At 38.6% G+C, this 19,226-nt stretch overlaps 1 long non-coding RNA gene across 1 annotated transcript; it reads left to right on the plus strand.

The window, feature by feature from the left end:
- Positions 1-10,332: 10,332 nt before the first annotated feature.
- Positions 10,333-18,881, plus strand: LOC134528178 (uncharacterized). Its single transcript, XR_010074360.1, has 3 exons — positions 10,333-10,644; positions 14,310-14,434; positions 17,038-18,881. It is a non-coding gene; the product is annotated as an uncharacterized LOC134528178 (long non-coding RNA).
- The last annotated feature ends 345 nt before the right edge of the window (positions 18,882-19,226 follow it).

Genomic DNA, 19,226 nt, shown 5'->3' on the forward strand with positions numbered 1-19,226 from the left:
CTGGTTAATAATAACCCAGGAGTTCCCAACCTTTAAATGCGGGCCGCAAGGCCCAAGCACCCAACTCCAGCATGGTTGATTTTTCAGCCCCTCCAACTCTTCTTCCTCTTCTTCCTCTTGTCCAGTAGTTACCTGCTTGCTTAATGCATGTTATTTGATCCCCGCATGAACCGGCCCAGGGTTTTCCCTGTGTCTATGCAGGTTTTACCTGGGTCACATTAGCTAGCTTTAAGCTAGGCGACCAAAGGGGCGTCAGTCATGGCGCCAATTGCAGCCATTGCTGGCCAGTAAACCCCAATAAGCACATGATGCACGCGCCCTTGTCCTGCATGGTTAAAAACCCGCATGGTAGAGTGTATAGGCTTCGGCCTGAGACACACTTAGGTCCTCTCCTAACCTGGACCCTCCCCTACACACTTAGAATTAACTTAGGCTAGGAAAAAAAAATTTGGTTACATTTGTTGCCAGGCCACATTTTTAGCCTGGCTACATGGCTACATTTGTAGCCAGATGGAGCACTATTGGATTATGACTGGCCAATATTCTTTACTTAAAAGATAGCTTAATGCATTCCAGATAAAAGATAATTTATATACACTTTGAATCACCATGTAGCGAATTCTGTTGAGAGAAGTTGAACTACTTAACCATGTTCTATTTCAAATAGAGTAATAACTCTCGCTGATGGTTTAATTCTATTTAAGGTTTTTGTTTCATTATGAACTGCTAATTAGCATCTGACATTAGTCACAGAAGCTAATATGGATTCCATATCGTTGTCTGCATCGGTATGTATCAAAAAGTCACCGTAAATGGCTATATCTGTGGTTAGGGTACAAACGGGTTGAGGCATGCAGGGCATGTTGCAATTCAGATCATGTGACCAAAGCAAGCACGAGGCATGCCAGGCATGTGGTTAAAGCCGAACACCAGGTAAAACGGGCATGGGACAGCTGAGCACGAAGTTAGCTGGAAAAGAGGCAAGCAGGATATACCTAATGTTAGCTGTGCATGAAGGAAACAAGATTTTTGGTCTACATGTTAAAAATTCACACAGCATAGTAATAGTAAAGCATGCCAGCATATGCCTGTGCTTTCAGTCTGACAGTTTGACATATTTCCATGTAATTGGTCTTTGCGAAGGCCTAAAGCATGTTGAGTAACTCCACACAACAGAATATTCTGGTTCAGAGACTCTCGAACTGTAGGCTGATAATTTTTTTTTACTTAGGAATATTGAATACTAAGTATATACAAAGAAAGTTAGGAGATGTATGCTATAAAAGCATTAATTTTTTTATTAGGTACAGCAGATGGATCTACATTATACATATAAGGATTTGTATTATTGTAACCTCGTAATTGCCCTTGTAATATGCATAGTGCATGCATATTTCTGTCTAGTATGCCCAAAATATATTGAGTATTGAATCGGAATACCAGTGAATACCATAATTACAAAATTTCGTTGTATCTTTTTATAATTTTCTAAACAGGAAATGCTTCGTAATTAAGTTGATAAGGATGTACTACATAGTCTTCTCCTATTAGTAATCTGGTCTAGACTTAGCCAGGATTTTAATAATTATTTTGGCTCATTTTGCAACTAATTATTTTATACCGTAGAATGGGGATACTTGCAACAGAGAATGAATTCAACAATATGTTACACTATTTACACTATACCAGACTCATGTTAATGGGATAAATATAGACATGGTACATAATATATGCATGTAGAATACAATGATATGCACAACATTTTTTTACCCAAAATAGTTTTCACGTATAACGACAAAATATAGCTGTTGCAAGTAACCCCATCAGTGTGGTAACTTGCAACACTTACTAAATCAATTAGGAATTGCAAGTTAAAACTTATGTGGGGTTACTTGCAACAGTTGGAATATTTTGACGTCGTCCGACCGAAGGCCACCCTAAAGCCCGACCTGCAACCGCCAGTATTCACCCCGCTAACGGAACGCGCCCCTAGCCATGACCCACCCGAGTCAGGCGAGCCACCAACAACTAAGGTAGAACCCGGCCTCCCCCAAATAAACAGACCGTCACTTCAATCAACCACGTATAAAAACAAACACTAATTATTAAACTATATTACGTAGTAATTTAAAGTCGGTTGACAGAAGTGCGACGTAGGAGTGCCCGGGCACTCACGTGTGCAACTACATAAATACGCGTGTGAGTGTTCCCCTGGCGGCCTTCTGCCTGAATCAATTAATCAGACCTTATGACATAATTATTCAAACCTTGTGTTGCGTCATTAACCACACCAAAACAATCTGACAAGAAACGAACAGTCGCTGGTGTGACGTAAAAATTCAAACACAATAATTCTTAAATATAATAACTTTCAATTCATAGAAGGGGCAAATGACCTTAATTCATTCAGCCTTTATAATTTATATAAGAATTTAACATCATTAAATTCTCTTATTAACTTATCAGATCAGAAATTAACGTAATGAGGTCAACCCTGGCGCGAGGGCCACCGAGCCTCGGCCGGACGCCATGACATGACGCCAGTACAGCGCGACTCGTGGACCGGGGCGGACGCACGTCCCACGGAGAGACATCATCCTTTGTCCACACCGAGTTCACTTCTGGTAACTATAGTCATTCTTCAAAACCTTTTTAATAATCTCTCCGTGTGTACCCGGTCCAGCTTTTTCGGTCCAGGACCTAATCCGGCCGCATAAATATCACACCCCCCCCCCTGCACCACACATGGTCCGCGGGGTAGGTGCACTATCCGGTACGGGCCGACTCCCGAGGACAGAACTTTTGTTAATCTCAGTCGCTCCGGCGCTGACACTCCCCGTAAGGGAACTCTTGAGCGAATTTAGCTGCGGTCCGCGCTCCACTGCCGTGGACGCGAGCACCGCCTCAATACGCAGATTTACGGGATTGGCCGCCTCCAATCACCCTCACCCCTCGTTGAGCAGTCAGGCTCAGAAACGCCTAGGGACACGATAATACGGAACAACTACTGACGTTGTAACATTCTTTTATAAACTTGTGCAACGCAACCTCGTGTAACATTTCTTTTGTAAACTTGTGCAACGCAACCTCGTGTAACATTTCTTTGTAAACTTGTGCAACGCACCCTCGTGTAACATTCTTTTGTAAACTTGTGCGACGCACCTCTCCACGTAACATTCGTGAACTTATATAACGCAACCTCGTGTAACATTCCTTTTGTAAACTTGTGCTACGGTAATTCAGTAACTCTCAGACTCAGTTGAGTGTAATTGTGTAATTTGTATCTTGTAACGTCACCTATTGTACGACGTGGCGTGTAACCGACAACGTTACACCAGAGCCACTGTCGACTGAATAAATGACACACGTCATTTATTAACTCACTCCAGCGTACGCTTCTTTAAACCTGCTATCCCCAACCACCGCCGAGTAGGGAATCTCTCAGACCCACGTAACACCGCCGACGGTCCTAGTGGGCCACGCAGGGCAATCGACCCCACGACCCAACTACCGACTAGCACCAGAACTAGTCTGGCGCCCACCCGGACTCATTACATTCGCAACAGCCACTCCCGCTAGGAACCGCACCAGGACTCGAGCCCGAGACCCCGGACGACGGCATTTTAAATACTATATTTAAGTAAAAATTGACATCGTACGGCCGAAGGCCACCCCAAAGCCCGACCTGCACCCGCCAGTACTCGGCTCCGCTAACGGAAAGCACCCCTAGCCATGGCCCACCTGAGTCAAGTGAGCGGACCGCAGCCCAAGGTAGAGAATAGCGAACCATTTTAATTACGCATGCAACGCACTCCCCGTGCCTACAAAATTCCCCACACAATAATAAAGTAATCAAAAACAAACAAAAGCCCCTAATTAATAGAGTGCGACGTAGGAGTGCCCGGGTCACTCACGTGTAGCTTTCTACTAAAACAGCTGTGAGTGCAACCCTTGCGGCCTTCAGCCTAAATTCGGTAGTGAAACGTGTGACGTAACGCAAACCGCCCCAAATTATCATTATCATTCGCCACTGGAGTAGTTACCAAGAAACAGACAGTCTCCAGCTTGACTCTAATATGCAAACTTATTTTAGACAAACTTATTAAATGTCAATTCTAAAACATATATAGATATTAAACTAATCATTATGTTTTATTATGTGAATTTAGAGCCACTTAAATTTAGTTTATTATATAGATTTTTATGAATAACGGAACTTTAGAAACTCTGGTGCGACAGGGAGCTCACCCCTCCCCTCGCGCCAGGGCCAGACGCCAGTACAGTGCGACTCGCGGACCGGGACGGACGCACGTCCCACGGGGAGCCAGCATCTCTTTGTTTCACCGAACGTCCATCTGGTAATTATAGTCACAACCAAAACCTTTTTTTAAATACTCCCCGTGTGCGCCCGGTCCTTTTCCGGTGTAGGGCCTAACCCAGCCGCGTCAATTTAACACGCCCCACACAAAGCATTACGTGGGGCCGTGCAGTATACGGTACGGGCCGTCTCCCGCCACCCCAGAACTTTAGTTAATCGCCCAGTGCACAGGCACAGGCTACATCCAAGCTTAAACATGTTTTTAATTTAGTAGCGAGCCGCGGTCCACACAGGTGGGCCCGCGCGTCGCAATTTACCGATTACGAGATTAGCCGATGCTAATCGAACGCTCTCCCTCAACTGCGACTGGCGTGAGGACTTAATAAGTAAACACACGTAGAGACATGCAGGTGTCCCTCTCAGATAACGTGTGCAGTGTAATCGTGTATGTAAAAGCACCACAGAATGCCGTTTTCTCAAGTGTAATTGTAATAATAGAGTAATCAAAACTTCTACGTGTTCCGACGCCTCATTGGCAGTCATGTACTGCCGAGTAGACCTCGCGCCCAATGTAATGAACCAGTGTAAATCGTGAACAATAAAACGTCCACCCCGCACCTCCCGTGCGCGACGTGCGACCCATAGAACAACCAGAACAGTGTATGTAAATTAACCTAAACAACCCAACCTAATCAGAAAACAAATTCCATCACCGCCGACGGTTCTAGCGGGCCACGCTGGGGCAACGAACCCACGACCATCACACGGTTAGACACCGAGCTAGCCTGGCGCCCTCCCGGAACAGAAATCTCTAAGAAAGCCAGCCACCCCGCTAGGACCTGCGCCCGACCTCGAACACGAGACCGCGGCGGACGGCAAAATGCAATAAAATAGAAACCAAATGTCACAAGAAACTGATCAGTAAACCCATAAAAAAAACCAAATTTAACAATGCATGTTATGAATCAGGTGAGTTCTTTGAATTTGTTAAGTAAAATACTCTGTAAATATTTATGTCGTCCTCGTACTACTCTTGGTTCTCTCAATATGTTCACAATGTTTTCTTTCATCACATTAAAGTTATCTTCCACTGATGGGAAGAGAAATACTTTTTCGGCCTTAGCACTTTTACGGAGAAAAGAACAATAAACAACAGATTCATTCTTTTCTAAGACTAGCAACAAAGAACCTTTGAACTGCCTTATTTGATCTGCTATCATACATTAACTTCACCAATAAAAAGTCACCGGTTTTGATAAGACAGAAGTTCGCAGTCTCATGTTCATTTTCTGCATTCTGATACACATCTGTCATTTCAAAATCCACAGATTCTGATGAAAACTTGGACCATGTTCTAGCCTTAGCATATGGAGTTGAAGTTGTAGGAGCTGAAGTTGAAGAAGCTAAAGTTGAAGAAGCTAAAGTTGAAGAAGCTGTAGTTGAAGGAGCTGAAGTTGAAGAAGGGTCCTGGTCAATGCTGGTATCTTCTAAACTTCCATTTACACTTAGACCAGGATCAACATTAACAACCCTTCTCTTGCGAACGCGAGGGGCTGATGACTGGCCAAATCGGGCTTCTCGCAGAACCCCAATGAATGCTTCAGACCAAGAGCCATCTGCAGTTGAGTTGGCAGAGGAAACTTCATTCTCAGCTGGAAGTTTATTTAAAACTTGTTGCGGATTGAACGGATACAAGCCAGTTGCTCTGAACCCCGAGCATAAATTTTGCGAAGCATTTTCCAGTTTTCCCAGTGTTGCATTCAAATATCTGGGAAATAAATTTTTTGGTATTGTCCCCTTGTACTTTGCTTTGAACTCTGCAAGAGTTTGTCGCCACTTAATTTTCAGAGGACGAAAAAAGGCTACATCGAGCAGCTGACAAATATGTGTGCTGTTTGGTGGCAGCAAAACAAATCTAATTTTATGTTTCCTGCATTCTTCAATGTCTGGCATGGACAGATGGCTAGCAAGATTGTCCCCAATCAAGACTTTTGGAGAATTTCCATCTCCTTTATCGCAAGATCGGAAATAGGGCAATGCTATATTGCAAAACCATTTCTGAAATAGGTGACCATCAAACCACCCACTTTTGGAGCACCCGTATATTGTACCCTTTGGTCCGTTCTCCATCCATGTATCATACAGGTGCTCAGACTTGTAAACAATCATGGGTGGTAATACTGACGCCACTCCCGCTGCCTGTTTAAGTTTTTAAAGCACTTATTAATCTGAAAAGTGATCTCAGGGGCAATAATGGCAAGGGGGGGGGGGGGGGTTGGGGTTTCGGCCTCGTGGCTGCAGGCAGGAGCGCATCACGGTTCGAAATCTACCTGGGCTGTTCAGGCCACCCAGGACGCCTTATAAATAAATGGTAAACTGGTTGACACGACACTGCACTTTATTAAGAACCATTACACACATTGGTCCAAGTACTGGCCGCGTCTGTTGTCTGACTGTCGCGGCACGCGAGTCTCTATACGTAGATGATGCGCGCGACCAGGATAGATGGCAAAACGGTATGTGCGGACTAATACAGTGGCCGTTATCGACGTGAAGGATGCGGCGGATAGTCGCGGAGCTACTATGCTGCAACAGCTTATGCGGACATTGATGTTAACATGTAAAACAGCACATACAAATGAATGTTCTAAAGTTATTTGCAATATATCCTGTTACAAAACATTAAAGTCCCGAAATGTACGTAGGTCCGGTTAGATGAAAACATAAAAGTCACAGTCACTTATTACAGCTTGAAACAGTTATTACGTGGTTAGATTGCACATTGGATAGTATACATTTAAATAAGATGAAAATTAAATACGTAGATTAACGAGTTAGAACTCAACACACGAGGCTGGCTAGGAGCCTTTGACGATAATAATTACTTGGCTTCGAAGCCTGAAAACTGCATAAGACTCATTTACGCTGTTCTTAAACTCTGGACATGAAAATTACGTAATAAGTAGAAAATCTCCCCGTTGGGATTAATGATTAAGTAACGAGTCGCACGAAATGACGTGCGACTGAGTTTTTACATATCCTCTGGTTCGCACAGGCCGTTATGTCACAACAACACTTACTCTTAAGTGCATCGAACACGCCCGGGGGTGATGTCCGCCGAGTGACTGTAAGTGCACCGCGACGAACACCAAGTCGATTACAGCGCCCGGCCGGGTGTGGTAATGCGCTGAACTAAATCATTAATTATTCTTTCAAATAAAAACCAACCAATTTAATAACAATTTAAAAGATAATTAATTCAAGGAAATTATGTACAATTGTCCAAAAACCATATATTGTGAAATATGTCTTTTAAGTCCAAAACTGGTCGGAGCTGTTTTCCCACGCTTCACGTGCCTTGGCGCCTCCGCGCTCAGTTACCGTCGGGAGCTCGCAGGGGTCGGTCGCTCCGCGAACGCAGAGCCTTCAACTTTCGCGCTACATCCAAGTCTCAGCAATAGTGTAAGTTCTTCAAATCCTTTTACCAGCTCTGCGCCGACCCCACTCAGTCGCACGTTATTTCGTGCGACTCGTTAATTAATCATTTTATCCCAACAGAGAGTTTTGCATTTATTACGTATTTCCATGTCCAGAGTTTAAGGACAGCGTTGTCGGGGTCTGGTCGACTAGTTCCTGACAATGCTGCTGTACTGCCGGCTACTCAGGGTTCGGTAGAGAGGGGGTTCAGGCCGCGTGGCCGAGGAACTTAGTCTCCAGAGATTAAATGAGAACAACTCTAATAAACTTTGATGGTCCTTTATTCTCAAGACTCCGAACACTTTACATGGGACTGCCACGTTTCCGCCTGTGACTATTTTTAGGTGGGCCGAAACCCGGTTCCGCGCACTGTTCTGGTTAAGAAAATTACGGGACGTCCCGCCCGTGATGACTATCACTCCCACGGTAAGGAATATAATTCTTATGACCGCGCGTGATAGGATGTCTGTCTGACTGTACTCCGCACTGGCCAGGAAGAAATGAAAGAACACAGAACCTATGACTGCGAATGACCAGTTTGAAAAAATGAATCGCGACTCACCCGAATTGAAAGCAGAACACGCGTGTGCGAATAATAAAAGGAAAACTCGCGACCGTAACTGCAAATCAACAAGCTCGACTGCAAAGTTGAGAAAACGTCTCCGCACGGCAAAAGTCTAGAACCTGTGCTAATACCGCGCCTGCTTGTCTCACCGTCCCGGAGCGGCGTCACCAAGACGTCCGTCGCCTTTCGTGCCGGGTTCACGACTGCGTCCCACTAGCGCGGAGCGATGACACTCGCGTGACCGCTGTCTGCCGAGTCCTGGCGACGACTGCCACCCACTCCCCTGCCGCGCCTCAGCGCCCGCATCTTCCCCCCTTCTCCGCGAGCCCGCGGAACACGCTGATTGGTCACAGGCGGAAGCCGCGGCCTTGGCGCCCGGTGAACAATTAAAACTTATAAAATACAATCCTTCAATACAAAATTAATTATAATAAAAATATACAAAAAACGTAAAGAAAAAAATATATTTATAATAAAATAATAAGTCATATCCTGTAAAGAAACACAAGGTCACACGTCACCGTCACTTGCGTCGCACAACACGCTCAAGAGATGGCGCTGGCGAGGCATAACGGCCTGAAGGAGCCGGGGAGACACTTGGGTCGACGTCAGCGTAATTGAGGTATGCAGTTTTCCGGCTTCCACAGCCAAGTAATCGTTATCGTCGAAGGCTCTCAGCCAGCCACGTGTGTTGAGTTCTGACTCGTTAATTTACGTATCTAACTTTCATCGTATTTAAATGTGTAACTTGTAATGTGCATTCTAACCACGTCATAACTGTTTAATTAGTGACTGTAACTTGTATGTCTTATCTAACCGAACCTACATACTATTCGGGACTTTTATTATTTGCAACAGGCTAGATTGCAACTAACTATAGAACATTCATTCGTACGTGCTGTCGTACATAATAACGTCAATCTCTGCATAAGCTGCGGCAGCATTGCAACTCTGCGACTATACGCCGCGTCTTTCACGTTGATAATCGGCCACTGTAGAAGTCCGCACATACCACTTTGAAACCTATTCTGGCCGCGCGTATCATCTACGAATAGAGACTCGCGTGCCGCGACGGTCAGACACAGACGCGGCCAGTACTTGGACCGGTGTGTGCAACGGTTCTCAATAAAGTGCAGTGTCGTGTCAACCAGTTTATTATTTATTCATTAGGCGTCCTGGGTGGTTGAACAGCCCGGGTAGGTTTCGAACTACGACGCTCTCCTGCCTGCAGCCACGAGGCCGAACCCCCGTTAAAATCCCTGAGATCACTTTTCAAATTAATAACTACTTAAAAAACTTCGACAGGCAGCGGGAGTGGCGTCAATCTTCTATTGCAGTTAAAAGGTTTTCCTTCGAGAAATTGGCATAACTACGATGTCCTGGAACTTTCTTGTGTTTTCTGGCCATAACCTAAAACACAAAAAAAAAAAAATATTTACATAGCCTTTACAGTTACCTACATAAAAGGGCAACATTCCGAAGTTAAACCTACAGGGGAACTAATATGAAGTTGGTAGGTATGTTATAATTACAGAAAAACATATGTGAATGTTGTATTTTAGGTTTTAATTGATTAAAAAACGTGGGTGTGTCTGGGTTGCAAGTTACCCCACTGGAATCACAATTTCATAAAAAAGGCCAACTGACAGAAAACGAATTATCATTGCATGGTATGACTCTAGGATACACTTCTTGACACTACATTAAAGCCATACATACCTTACAATGTCTTTAAATGTGTACTTCTGACGTCCATCGTAACTCGTAACTTCGTAACTCTGACTCTATGAACATGTACTTCAATTCCTGTGGTAGATAGGCCTCTACCAATAATATTAGGCATCCATACCGTTATCCTTCATGTAGATACCTTATATTAATATAGTAGTTCCGCTGCTTTGAACCATGGCTGCTGGATCACGCCGTAGGCCAACAAACGAGAAAAAAATTAAAAAAAATATAAACATGTAGGTTTCCCTTCTCTACGCGCGCGCGCGCGGGCCCTGAGAAGGTGGAACCGGGAACATTGTTGTAACTCTTTTGAATTTATTCTACCAGTTCATATTGCCATATTGAGCTAGTTTTACAAACATAAATATTGTCAGTGTGCCTTTCACGTCAGTGCTTACTAAAATGTTTTTCTTTCTTTTGTATAATCCGATTTGTTTGCGCCAAGTGTTTTCAAAATACAGTGATATGTGGAAAATTTAAAAATGACTATGCTTCGGTTAGCCACTCATTGTTGCACTACTTATGAGCAAGGCAATAACAACATAATGAATAGGTAAGTTTCTACAATATTTCAAACAATAAATATTTAACTAGCATTTAACTATTAAGTGGATCTGTGTACAGAAGCCTGTACGTATTCAATTTTTTGTCATTGTAGAATGATTATGCTGCTTCATATTGTATGATTTTCTTATTGTAACAACATACATGAACCATGGGATTTCATTGTGTTGTAAATATTTTATAATAATTACTTTGTTAAGTATATTTTTATAATTTATTTAGCAAAGTAAATTGCTCACATCCAGAAAATGAAATTTAAGTGTTGCAGCAATGACAAGCCACAATTGTGCAAAGTAAGTGATCAGGGCTTAGAAATGTTATAAATTCTTGTGCATATGCATTGAGCAGCAGGGTTATAACAATGTGTAATACTTCAGATAAGCAGCAGTGGTAGATACAGAAATTTTTTCATGATGGATTTAAAAACAATTTGAAAAAAAAAATTAAAGAGTTTATGTATTCAAAAAACTTATGTCAACAACAAGGTGTTATGACTGTTACATTATCAACCAACATGAGTCACTTCTTGTGTAGCTTGTTGTTCCAGGTGTTGTGACAACTAACTTTACTTCAACAAAAATAACATAAGTACTGCCTTCATCAAAATATCCACAAAATTTTCATAACTAGGGGGGGATATACCTCCTAACCCCCGTCTTCTTGCATCCAACACTAGTAAACAGCTTGTGGGAAATAAGGAAAATAATAACTAAAACTGAAAAGTTTTAAATGGGGACAAAAAAAAACATTTTTTCCATTAAATTTTTTTATAAATATTAACATTTTATTACTCTAACTGACCTAACCTAGCCAACCTTTCACTTTAGTTAATGTTACCAAAATAAATATTGTATATAATTATATTATAGTACATTTTAAAGAAAAATAATTTTATTTTACACAAAATTTTAGGAATGCATGTACTGATTTCAAAAATATTTTCATTTTGATCAAGCCTAGCCTATTTATAATAGTAAATGCTGAAACGTCAACAAAATACATTACATACTCACATGTGATGTGGACAATCTACCTAGTTTCATCATTCATAATTTTGATTAATTTCCAAGGCTTCCCTCATTTCTGTGAATGTGCTATTTCCATTGAAAATTGTAGTTTTACTATGTGATACACCTCAACTTTCCCTGTTTTCTGTACAAATGATTTGCGTGAGCTGAAGAACTGTAACTATTAATTTTCATTTCAATCGTTCAAAATCATTACTGTATTTCAATTTGTTTTAATTTTTCAACAATACCAGAATCAATCAAGTTTTACTGGCGTCAAAACAAATGTGTATTATTTTTTCATCATTTGCATGTGATAGTGTTTGATATTATAGGTTTCCATGTGCCTTTTCTAACAGTAGTCAACATAAACATATCAGAAATGTTTTCTTTTTCAAGTATCATAAAATAAGTCTTGAACTTCTTAGCAGTCCTGATCAAAATATGGACAAAAATTCACTTTTTTTTTAGATATTCTGTACATGCTACGACTATTTTATGATACTTAAATAAATCTTTGGTAAAACAAGATACAGAATAGGCAAAAATAAGTCAGATAAAAGTATTCTTGAATCTATTTAATTGATATCTTGTGGAAGAATTTGCATTGCTACGTTATAAATACTTGTTACAGGCCTGTTAATCGTTGTACATAAAGACCCAACTACATAGTTTTCATCAGTTATGTCACCAATAGACTGTCTTATTGAGCATAACACTATGCCATTGTCTGGGTGTAAAATAGTAACATTGAAATTAATTATAATATACACGCTTAAGCCCAATACACTTAGGACTCTTTTTGTAAATGAATGTGCCCACTTTCTTCTACTCCTCAACTTGTAGCGAACTTGTGGCATGTGAACGGCCGCTGCGTATTCTAGCAACTAGTTTGCAAGGACTCATACTACCTAGTGCACTGTAGACATAGGTACTTCTTTTTGATGTGTAAAATTTTTAGCTGTTGCTAGTATACAGCATTTGGTAGGAATAATTTTGTGAAAATGAAACTGAAATCAATGAACGGAAATGTGTCGTAAAGATGGCGGACCCACGTGTAGCAACACAAACTTGTATATATTCACTTTCATTAACATTAGGGGACATACCAAACATACTGATGTGCCAAATGAAACTTTATGATTGTGAAACTACCCTTTAATACATTTGGTAAACTAAAAAAAAAAACATAGTAAAAAGTAATCATAATTTTAAATTATATAAGATAACTGCATTACAATGCTCCTCCTCCTCAATTTCCAAGATGCTTACTAGCACAGCGGCAGATTGCATGCTTGGTAACCTCAAGGGGCGAGGCTCAAATCTTGTCACTGGAAATTTTTTTTAATAACATTATAATATAATAATCATAGTAAAATAATAATAATGATGAATCAGCTCAATAAGGTTGTTTGTTTGTAGGAAGTATTTACAGCCCGATTTCAGTCGTTTAAGAAAAAAAATATAAAAACATATATTTAGTGTTATAATATGTTTTAAAATGTTTCAGGTTAATGCATTATACAATAATACAACTATAGTATTAATTAATTATTAGTGATTTTTTTACAAAATGGGCATTATTTTAATAAAATTCCTTGTTGAAAATCACATCCAAAGCCAGGGTTTTATCAGATCCCTTTCTAATAGTTTAAAATTTCCAGTTGTTTTGTGCTGCTCTGCCAGCGGTGATAGTGGTAAGCACCAAAGCAACGTTTACAATTCAGGCAGCGAATTCTAGCGGAGGATGCAGAAAGTAGGTGTGAGATTCACATACAGAAATTTTGGTATTTGAAAAGTGACTACTTTATCTATCAATTTATTTATTATGCTTTGCATTATTTTAAAGAATTCTACATTAAATTTTGTGTCCGAGTTCCATATTATAAGTTTATTTGCAACATGAACCATATGAGAACACATGACTTTCCTTGTTACCAAGGTTAGATGTTTACACATCACTCGTGAATACTGAAAGACTCACTAAAAATTTTTTTTTACTATCTTTTCTTTTTTGTACAAGTACATTATAAAGAAATATTAAAAAAAAGAAAATTTAACATATTTTTCTACATGCATATAGTTTTAAACCCATTTTAGTTTATAGAGCCAACATGTATAAATTAAATAAATTATAGTACGAATTTACAGCTATTACTGAAAATAATAATCACATAAACTTATACAGTGTGTTTTGTACACCAGGTTTCTTACATGCTAGAGCTAGAATAGAAATTATTGGTTACTTTCTTGAGTCCTCAAAAGATGATTTGGTTATCAGTCCGGAGGCTGGTTTAGACCACCAGACCATCTTTTCCGCAACACTGGACAGTCTCGACTTAGTTGTTTAACTGAATTATATATCCACTTCCCTCGTCGCCATTGTTATGTTCCTGTATTCATCTTCATTTCCTTTCATATTACTGGTGACATATCTTGGTGCCATCACCTACTCCACAACTCTCCTCTATTCCAGTCGTGCCACACTGACAATCCTGACATTCTCTACACTCTGCACATACACCACAGATCCAGAACAGATGCAAGTACTGTCTATTAAAGATAGACAGTGGATGATAAATGATTAAGTTATTTATTACCTGTAGTCAGTTTGTGATTCTTGCACAACGTTCTGTAAACTTTCCAGGCATTCTGCCACAACAGAAGCATCCAGTGCAAGTCTGGTTTCCTCTGCGAACAACTTGATACAAGTAGACCCAACATTTTTTGAAGTGTGTCAGTTCGAACATGCTCTGAAGAAAGTCTATAGTGGTTAGTATTTACTCTCGAGTGTCTTTATACATTTACGTGAGGTGGAAAGCAAAAAGGGACATCTTGTCGGTGATGTCAATTTTCCAGTACAGTCAAAATTAGTGGTTTGGGTCAAAATTATAAATTATTGGATTTTTGCGATTTATTATAGTTCAGTTTGTCCTTTATGTTTATTGTTGTAATCAATGAAAAAACTTTTGTTTCATACCATAATTATTTCTTAAATGTAAAAAAATTCTGCATTTTGAATTTTTCAGTGTTTTTTTTTTATTAAAATGCCCATTTTCATTTTATAAAATTTAAATGACCATCACTTAAACCAAAAAAATCATAAAGACATTATTTTTGCACCAATTTTTTTTTTTAATTTAGAGCTCAAATTAAAAATATCAAAAACTAAAAACTGGAAATTGCTGACAAGAGGTCCCTTTTTGCTTTCCGCTTCACATATTAATATGTTAAAAAACTAGAATGTTCACTTTCAGTATCAGTAATTTTTTGCAGGTCTGTTTTAGAACAGCCTTACAAAAATGATTCTTGTTATATCTTTCATTATTGCTGCTGTGTTTATAAGATACTTTATCATACTTGGTTTCATTACAATAGCTTGAAAAATTCATGAGAAACTTCAGGAGAGCACTGATTAATAATACTTACAGCATTAAGCCAGTGAAACTTATGTTTGCAGATCATTAGATTCTTCCATGTGCATGCAGAAAAGTCATGGTAGTTGAGTAGTCACTCGCCTCCTACCAAGGTGATCTGGGTTCGATTTTTTGCAGGATGGAACCCTGATTTTTTTCAAGTGGGAAATGTGGCAGACATTGCAATGAGAAGGTTTTCTCAGGGTACTCCCATTTTACCCACGCATTCATTCCATCAATGCTTCATTCTCGTCTTCTCGTCAGTGGTGAATCCTGCTTGAATTTGCCCCTGGAAGGGTTTTTTTTTTGGGGGGGGGAGGAGGTAATTATGGAAGGGTTTTGGGTGGTATGGAATATTTCCCCGTTAGATGGGGAATCTCAAATGTTGAAAAATAATATAACCTTTAAGAGCTATTTTAATACTTTATGACATTTTGTCAACAAAAGTTAAACTAACCAGTGGCACTAAAAATGTAAAATAATATAATATACAAAAAAAAAAGAACCTACTTGCAGGGTCAGGTGCAGGCTGGAGTAAATTTATTTTGCTGTACTCCAGTAGTTTTTTGTTTCTTTTTTTAGTTTTGGAGTTTATTTGGGTTGTGGTAGGGGGGGAAGATCACCTCCATTGCCCCTCCCATTGGACCACCACTGATTCTCGTCTCATAACTCATTATTATCAGTAGTAATCTCATTGTTGATGAGATGTTAAGCCTTATTCCATTTATTAATTCACCCACTTCATCACTAGGTCATGTGGATGATCGTTCTACTTCTGTGGGCCAGGAGCGGATCCTGCTATTTGTTGTAGCACCATAGCATGTAGTTGTGTTTGCCTGATTGATAATTAATCTGACAAGGTAAAATGATTATTAAAATAAATGAATTACAGTTAGAACTGTTACAAAATTATTGTATGCACTAGTTATTTTGCAGTTAAGTTAAATAAGTGAATACGTATAAATGAGGATGTGATTTTAAAATGTGGATGTGGCCTGTCTTTGGCCACTGCAGGGCCATTTAGAGGTAGGGGCAGAGGGAGCAAAGTCCCAGGACCTGAACACAAGGAGGGGCGGGGAGCTGGTGGAGTTTTGAGATTTTGGTTTCTACTAGGACAAAAATACATGTCCAGTGATAAAAATCCATTAGAAACCTTACAAGTTATGTTGATACACACAAATAAAATTTATAGTTATGGCCATTACAACATTAAATATTTATTTTTTAACTATGTGGTTGAAAAATAGTAAATTAGGTAATGGGGAGGGGGGGCTGACCAAATATTAACCTCGGAGCCGTTAGTATTTCTCGATGGCCTGGCCACTAGCACAATTTAAAAAAAAAATGTATATTTTATACAAAATTTATGTTCTCAGGATCTGCTATGTCATTTAATCAAACTTTTTTTATTTATAAAAATAAATTTGTTAAAATAGTGTAATAGGATAAAGAAACAAATTATGATACATAATTAATAATAAAATTTGTTGAAGCATTAAGGCACTATTTTTGTACTTATCATCTAACAGCCAACAACTATTTGTTATAAATGAACTACTTTTCAATTTTAAGCATTTATTTGTTTACATGCTGTTTTTTTGGACAGGATCTCTTTACAACTTTAGTAAAGTTATATGAAATGCAGTATAGAGGAGAACTGGACTGTGGTTGAGGTAGATAGATAATAGAATATTCTATGGAGGTGCTTGTAGTAGGTTCCATGTCAGGTCTCACCACCAGTCACTGATTATGCAAGCAAAAATGATTTTGTAAGTTTTTCGTGCCTCTTTTCTCATGAAATAAAGAAAGGAACAGGCATAGAAAATTATATTGATCTGGTCCATCTACATTGATTGGAGTTCCTTTAAATTAATCTCCAAAACATCATTAATAAAATAGCTTTATGCACATTTAGTGTTTAAAGTTTGTTCATTTTAAATTTTTAATTCATGTTTCCAGTTCATGGTGAGAAAATTGATGATAGGCTGATTCCAAGTCTTCATCTACTGACACAAAGGAACAAGCAAAAGAAAAAAAACATTACAGCTTTAACACAAAAGGCATGTGAAAATGAGAAGAACCGTGTTGTTACCAAAGAAATGGAATGCAGTATTTTGGTACCGCTACATCCAAACAACAATAAAAAAATTTCATCGATTCCGTCATATTTCCAAGAGCAAATCTATCAGGCTAGCCTGCACAAGAGACACAGATATCTCTCTGGGAACTGCAGCGGTAAAAACTTGCTGTTATCTGGTTTGTCTGTTTTGAGCTCAAAGCTCTCCAAGTCAGACACGCTGGTTGATTTAGAGGCTCAAATGAAACATTCCAAGCCCCCAGATTTTTTTCAGCTTGATGACAAACTAATTGAAGACATCCTTGGGGATGAAAAAGTGTTTGAAAATTCTTCTACAGCAGTGTCGGCTCTATCTGCACATTTCAGTACTGCCACACTTCCACAGAATGCCACTCTTAGAAACCTTAATGTACTTGATGATCAGGCAGTAATAGATGATTACTTAGACATGCTTGAAGAATGGGAAAAGTGGCATGGAAAATTCTTGGCTGTTTAAACTATTTTAATCTCATGAAAAAAATGTGATTGTAAAAATGCTTTAATGAAGTTGAAAATCTTCATAGGAATAATAAAATATGACTAGGTATGCTTTAAAGAAAATGGCTGTGAAATTTAAGCGAAACATTTTAATTGTAGATGTTACTTTTTAAGTAGGGTTATTTTAGTATTACTTCAGATACTAAGCATTAAGTATAAGTTTTGTCACTATTTTTTTTTTCTTTATCTGAATGCATTCATTAAACTTTTTCAAATTTGACTCAACAGAAACTTAAAGTACCTGATTGTTAACTGCCAATGTAAATTAAGGTTAATAAAATCAATAGATTTAATCTTTTTGCATTCAATTTTTATGATATGTAGGTAGGTACTATAGCTTTTGTCAGTTGTTCTAACCAAAATTGATACAGTATACCTAACTAAACATTTTAAATGCTTCCACTACTAATTTTTGGCTTCTCTTCAAAAGTACTTTGGAAGAACTGTTAATAAATAATGATTTGTTATTTTCTACTCATGTTATGATGAAACCAATGAAAAATAAATATTTTTTTAGCAGGTTTGCCTTTGCTGAGGTACAGATTGAGATATTTTTTTTTTAACTGTTACTGTTTGATTATTTCAAGGCGAATGAACTACTGTTTAAAAGCTAAATATTTCGTTGTTGTTGTTGTTGTTGTTGTTGTTGTTGTTTGTTGTTGTTTGTTGTTGTTGTTTGTTGTTATTATTATTTTAAAACTGAAATACTGTTAAACAGCTTTATTTCAACACCAATGGGGAGTTAAATGTTACATGAGGATAAACAGTGGGATGATATGATGGCTTATTTAACTTAATAAAAAAATAAATAATTTAAAGTTTTTAAAATGAACTTTATCAGCAGGTGCTTGTACAAGAATGAATTAAGAAGCTTTATGAATTAAGTAGCTTTTACAGTATTTTAATAGTTTTAATGCTAGTGCTGCTTCTTTTGAAAAATGCAGTACATATTCTTTTAGTATAAGTTCTTGAGTTTGTTAGCATTGTTGCATCATAATTTTATTTTTAGAATGGACATAGTATTTTTTAGCAGTTTTGTGGAAATTTATTTTCCCCAGTTACCTTTGAATGGCAAAAAATGAAATTAAAAGTTCAGTGAACTTTTGGAATAAAAAATTGATCAAACCTATTGAAGTGTACAGTGATAAACTAAAATTTAATTAAAGCTGTGTGTTTGTCAAATCAAAAATTAGTTTTTTTCCTTTCAATGTGTGTTGTACAGCAATAATAAAACTACAAATTAAGTTACCTTAGATCTCTGGGTAACTTGGGTGTATTCTATCCTTCAAGAGGTAGGGCACACAATAATTAGTGTGACTGTAGCTTATTTTATTCTCAGCAATTATTTGACTATTAAAAATTACCATGTATCAAATTATTTAACCACTTCAAAATACACTATAGTTTTATAGGTTGCTTCAAAATGTACCCATTAAGTTCATTGGATATTTGCAGGGGCGGATCCAGGATATATTTTTTGGAAAAATTTAATTTGTGGGGGGGGGGGGGGGGGTTGGAAGGGGCTCCGGGAGTA

The sequence above is a fragment of the Bacillus rossius genome, chromosome 1 (assembly GCF_032445375.1).
Source record: "Bacillus rossius redtenbacheri isolate Brsri chromosome 1, Brsri_v3, whole genome shotgun sequence".
NCBI lineage: Eukaryota > Metazoa > Arthropoda > Insecta > Phasmatodea > Bacillidae > Bacillus > Bacillus rossius.